This window comes from Rousettus aegyptiacus, unplaced genomic scaffold (assembly GCF_014176215.1).
Source record: "Rousettus aegyptiacus isolate mRouAeg1 unplaced genomic scaffold, mRouAeg1.p scaffold_m13_p_18, whole genome shotgun sequence".
NCBI lineage: Eukaryota > Metazoa > Chordata > Mammalia > Chiroptera > Pteropodidae > Rousettus > Rousettus aegyptiacus.
This window is the reverse complement of record NW_023416293.1, coordinates 6,148,647-6,155,289: the sequence shown is the minus strand read 5'-3', so window position 1 is coordinate 6,155,289 and position 6,643 is coordinate 6,148,647. Positions and strand designations below refer to the sequence as shown.

Genomic DNA, 6,643 nt, shown 5'->3' with positions numbered 1-6,643 from the left:
AGTGTAACAGTGGGAGATGCAATATTATTACCAACATATATTTTGAAAAACCTCTATAAAACCCATTAATTGTTGGAGGCTTATTACCTGGATTTTATTAGTTTTATATCACTCTAAAAGTAAATATGTTTTATAATTAGATTAAACTTTTAGTTTCTAAAGAGAGTTTTCAGAATATATAAACCTAAATTAACAGACTGCTTCAGATTAGTATTTAAGAAAGTATTTGTCTGTCTTTGCCGTATTGACATTGAAAATGTGTGTATAGTCTACGGTCATGCTACCCTGAACAAGCCCGATCCTGTCTGATCTCAGAAGCTAAGCAGGATCGGGCCTGGTTAGTACTTGGATGGGAGACCACCTAGGAAGACCAGGTGCTGTAGGTGTAAAAAATAAAAAATAAGATTGTAAACTGACAAGGTCCTTGCAATCTGTGAGATCAACCAAGGGTTGCCTCACCTAAAAAAGAAAATTAAAATAAATAAAAAATAAAATAAAATATGCATATAGGAAGTGGTGAGAATCCAAAATACTACATAAGCCCCAAAAGTAACTCTGCTCTTAATCTAAAGTACTGAGCCACAGAATCACAGCACATATCTTGAAGTTATTATAAAAACATATGTTATAGTTATTATACTTATATTTTATATATTATATAAAGTTATATACTTTATATATTATAAAGTTATATTTTGTAAAGTTATTATAAAAACTTATTTGGATGGCTAAATGAACACAACCTCTCTTCCGTCTGTGTGCCCTGGGGGAAGGCCGCTGTGAATGCATGTGGCCATACACTCTACTCAAGGGCCCCCAGCGGCCTCTCACTGTCCCGTGTAGAAAGTGGGAGAGAGGTCCATCGGTAAGCCGTGCTAGTGAATTCACTCAGGGACTGAGGCTGCCCATTCAGATCCCAGCCCCTTATCGTGATTCCCAGGAAACGTGTGCTGCTTAGAATAAAAGCGACATGAAATTGGTGAAAAGTATGGGAAAGTAAACCAAAAAAAATTCTTATTCTTTCCTTTATAATAAACCAAGTACAGCGACTACTCTTCTGAGACAAATAAGAGACAACCGGGAACCATCAGTTTGTCCTCTTTACCAGCGAGTCTGTTTCGGTTTTCTGTCAGAGGGAAGGGCAGTGGGGAAATGGGCCAAGCACGTGAAGGGGATTGAGCAGACCTCCCGTCATGAAATAAGTCACGGGGTGCAGTGTACAGCACGAGGAAGAGAGTCAATGTCGTAACAACTGTGCAGTGACGGGTGGTTGCTAGGCTTACGGTGAATACTTTGTAAGGTACGTACGTCTCACACTGCTACGTCTAGACCTGAAGCTGATATATATTGTACATCGACTATTATTTTAAAATACAGATTTTAAGAAAGAGAAAGACAATTGGTGACAACTTTCCTGGGAGGAAGAAAGGACCTCCCAGTTGGAGACACAAGAAATTCCTTTCACAAAACCACTTCTGAGTAGGCCTCTGTTAGGGGGATGGTTTTGAAGGCAGGATGATTACAGAGGGGGAGGGAGTCGGAGAGAATTAAAGGCGACTCCTGGCCTTGGGTAAGCGACGCAGGCCCACTTCTATAGATTGTCCATGTGTTTTGTCTTTGTGTGCTCGTCATGAAGTAATGAAACCTTTCTTTCTGCTTTCCTGTTTTCCTTCCTTCACCTTTTTTTTTATACCAACTTTTATTATGAAAAATTAACATACGTTATTACTTTTGGAACCCGCGGCATCAGTGATCACCTAAAGAGAATCAACAAATGTATGTGATCCGGGTAAATGCCTCTCACTTGTAACAGACACGGAACTCAAACAAGCCGACCTGCGAGGCACTCGTGGAACTGTTGGATTAGGGGCAATTCGTATACCTAGAAATACTGATAAATGTTTTTTTATAAAGCTTGGAGATAACAGCACTTTATGTATCATGTGAGATCATATCACATATCATATGTCATACATACAACATTTTACTTACTCTTCACAACAACCTAGTAAAAAAAGGTAGTATTTAGAATTTTTTATTAGTGAACAAATTGAAACTATAGATTTTGTATTCATTCCAAAAAACAGTGAAGAGTTTGCTAGAATGAAATTTTCTCTTGGGTCTATAAAATAATTTTCTGTTTTAAAGTAAATAACATTTTAAAATAAATAAAATAATAAATCACAAATATATACTTCCCTTTTTTCTCTCCTACATTTATTGTTATTCAGAAGGCCTGTCATCTTTGAGTCTTTTCTCTTTCCTTGAACAAACAGTAATTAACTCCCACTAATTAGGAATAAGTCGTTCATTTTAGAACATTCACATTTGCTGTCATATTATTTCAGTTTTTATTATAATTTTGTTTGTTCACAGAGATATTTTGCCACTTCACACATAAAATCATCTCAGTGTATATAGAAAACAAAATGAAAACAAATGAGAGGAAACGTTTTTTTGCGTGTGTGCATGTGTATGACCATGAAAATTTAGATGTGTTCCAAGTTTTGTGCAGCGTTAGCAGAAATAGCGATATTACTCTGCAAGAATCTCTTTTAACACTATCTCCCAACAACCATATCGCCCTTCCTCTTAAACATTTTTTGTCGTTATTTGGCTCTTTCTTCACATAGAAAGCAATCAATGTATCGAGACTCATGTCTCCCATAGTAAAGATAATCCTGTATCTATAATCATATTACAAAAATGCACTGGTGTTTTTAATGCCAGTGGCTTTTAGATAATTATGTTTTTAACACCAGTAAAACTTATCAGCGTAACGACCCGTTGCACAAAGAAGAGAAGAAGCATCACTGGCATCAGGGTACTTTGAAACTCACAATCCCCTCAGGGATGAAGAGCCAGGCAGTCTCTCTACTCCTTTTTCTTGACAGGTTATAAATATGCTCAGAAGTAACTGTTTTGATGTTGCCTTTAAAAAGGGGGTAAAGTAGTAAAGAATAGCAGGGCTACATGCATTTTCACATAAATTTCTCTATCACATTTGACAGTTTAATTATATTGCTGTTATTTGCATTTCTCATGTTACTTCATACTCTGGTCCTAGCTAGCGGCTTTCCAAAAAGTGATACTTCATAGTGTTCTTTGCTGAAGGAAACCTTAGTTTCTTGTTGTGCTAGATAAATTCAATCAACAGCAGCCATATGTTCAGAACTTTGAAGTTTGTTAGAATCAACAATTTCTGAAAGCCTCTATTCTTGGCTATGCATAATACATGTCTGCAAATCAAAGAGCGTTCCATGATGGAGAGGGAATTTAGAGAAATGACTATGGAAAGTTACTGGAGGAAAAAAAGAAATTGTGTCCATATTTCAACATAATTTGGAAAGACTTATATCCGTTTCCCCCTCTAGCCACAATTACCTAAGAATTAGAAAGATTTCTGCCATGTCTCATCTCTTTTCAAACTTTTCCACATTAGAATCAACAGATAACTTTGTAGAAGCATAAATTATTTGGATATTGGTGTGTGTTCTTTAACATATGTTGTGGCCGTCAGACTCATTAATATGGCGACATAACATATTTAGTCTTCTTCAGGGATGAGTAGAGTCACCACTCAGTATCTTGTGGAACAAAATAGAAGAATCTGATCTGAATGGCAAAATTATATCACTTGGTTTCCTTCTATGATCGGCCATGCATTTTTACCAAGCTTTTGCTAATTTTTGTGTGTGTGTGATATTGAGAAAACCAGTAGAAATCTTAGAATAAAGCCTCCAAGGTCCTTTATTCTGCCAACCAGAAGTGACTAGCTTTGGAAGCTTGAGCAGGTGCCCAGCACCACCTGGAAGACTCATGAAAGCGAGAGTCTGGGGGTCCAAAAGCTCTGGGATGGCGCTCAAGAGTTTGTATTTCTAACAAGTTCTGAGGAGACGATGATGACACTGGACATCACACTTTGAGACAACTGAATCAGTGGGATACCGTGTGAAGAATTAGAATCTTCCCCCAAACAGTAGGGCAAATTCCCTCATTCCATACGACTAAGTAGATCATTTTGATCAATATCTACTTAAAATGACTCCGAAAAGAGCTGAAAAATTATAAATTTGGTCCTATTAATGTAAGAGCTGAGGATGAGTAAAGAGACAATCCTCTTCTGCTGCACAGAGAGTCAGAGCACTTTGAAGGAGGAGGTGTGGGTGGGTAGATGGAAGGGAGGGAGGAAGAGAGAGAGAAAGAGAGAGAGAGAGAGATAGTGAGAGAGAAAGGTGGGGGGGGGGAGGGAGAGAGGGAATGAGTATTAAACTGATGAAACATCCAATGAATTGGCCATTTAACTCACCTAGCACGCTATGCGCTATGTACCTCGCCCTTCTCAAATGGCGTCCAGGGCTTATATGCGGCAAGGCTACGAGAAGTCACCCAACAACATGGCACATGATAATGGAGCATCGATTTTATGCAGTGATGTGAATAGACACGCATGTAAAACCAGGAGATATGTGGACCATAACACCAGATTTAAATGAATTAGAAGAGCCTCATGTTTGTGTTGGCCACTGCGACCCTTCCTTCCACACATGCCCCACCCCACCCCCCACCTCCGTGTACTCATACTAAGCTTCTTTTATCAAAAGAGGTGCCAACACAGAAAAAATTTGAGCGAACTCCATAAAAGAAGGGGAAAGGACATATGGGAGTGATTCAATTACAGGACTTGTTGAGCCTATAACGAATTTGTGTTTGAACTGTCAGCATGATTGAGGTCTAAGAGTTATAGTAATAATTGCTTAAAACTTTCATTGCATACATGTAAAATAAGCATCAATTTCAGAAATGTCAACTCGAATCTGTTAGAATAGCAACATTAAATTTAAATTCTGTCTCTTGAAAACATAGGTGACATTGGTGAACACCTCTGCTACTATTTCAATTAGGAAACCAAGAATATAATGAAAACAGGGCTCGCTACACACGCGCGCGCGCGTGTGCGCGCGCGCGCGCACACACACACACACACACACAATCTCCTCCAATTGAACTTTGATAAATACAAATGAACGGACAACCCTTGAGCCCCAAACTTTCATTCCCGGAAAACTTCACCAGATAAAGTATTCAAAACTTTGTATCAAGTATCTCAAATACCAATCCTGCTAATATATTTTAGGCTAGTGTTTAACTTTCTCTAGATGATATTAGGAACATTTTAAAAGCTGAGAGATGATTAGACAATCTAATTTTATATGAACATCACTTAAAACTTCATAAAAAACATGAATTAGAAGTTGATGTTTTAGAATAAAAATTGAGAATTATATTTATCTATATAATATAAACAAACATCGCTCTCAATTCATGCAATGATGATATTGAGCAGGTGGTATCTTTAGATTATTGAGTTATACAAAAAATTCAGTTAAAATTAAGCATTAAAGAAAAGTTTTTTGTTGTTGTCGGTGATCATGTTTATCCCATGTCTCCAAATTTTATTTTTTTAATTTTGCATTTGAATTAATAAAACAGATATAAACTTATAAGATTGGCAAAAGTCAAAAAAATGATAGTGTATATAGTCTTGGCAGAGGTAGGGAAAAACAGGTGGAACTGTCAAATTTGACAACTTCTATATCACCCAGTTCAGAAATAACTTAAAGTTAAAAATAGATCCACTTTGACATGGTAATTTTTCTAGTTTTTAATCCTAGTTATATATATGCACACATTTCATGTTGTCTCTACTTGCACATGTACATGAACTATGTACAAGGATTCATTCCAAACTAGTCCCGATACGAAAGGGCTGTGAAAAAAATGATGGTCCATCCATATAAAACTGGTTAATGAATTATTCATGAAAAAGAAATAATATACAGCTGTTAAAAAGAATAGCTCTGAACATACTAACATGAAGTGATTTCTAATACATAATATTGAGACTCAAACTTTAGGACAATCTGTATTAGATGTAACAATTTTTGTTGCAGGAGCAAATGCAAACATATCACGTGTCTGTAAATTTATAGCTAATTTGCAAATATACTTAAATTTTGAGGCTCCTTCTAGAGGAGGTTATCTAGGTGGCTTGGGAACAAGCAAAACACGTAGGGACTTTTTCAATTTTATACTTTGTAAATCTTATTACTATTTACGTGGATTACACATTCTTAAAAAATTCAGTTTAGAGGGGCAAAAGACACGGGTGATTTTCCACATTCGCCGTTCGAGAACTAGAACACACCTGTGATAAGGGTCCGGCATCCTCCCATGCCCAAACGCGCACGCGCTTCTGTGTTTGCGTGGGTTTTAACTGAGTTAGAGCCCATCTCCGTTTTGCAAATAAGGAAACTGAAGCTCAGATGGAGTCAGTCATTTCTCCACGTCTCGCTGTAAGGGAACGGCGGCCTCTACCTCGCACTTGAGTCTAGCTCCAGAGCCTATGGTCGCGACCGTCATGCTGCGCATGCTCGTTAAAGATCTGCCGCGACTAGGCGTCCCTAAATGCTAGTTTTGGACTTTTAAATTGATATTCAGTGCAAATTGCCTTTTCTTCTCTCAGCAAAGCACTGTTCTCAAATAATTGGTGTCTTTTATAGTAAACACGCTTACTGTAAAAATTCAACTATTTCTGCATCAGGTAGAAACTTCTGGCCAGTATCAGATCTACTTAGACAGC

The 6,643-nt window shown here is 37.4% G+C and overlaps 1 pseudogene; it reads left to right on the top strand.

Moving 5' to 3' along the window:
- Positions 1-267: 267 nt before the first annotated feature.
- On the top strand, positions 268-386 carry LOC118613394 (annotated as a pseudogene).
- The last annotated feature ends 6,257 nt before the right edge of the window (positions 387-6,643 follow it).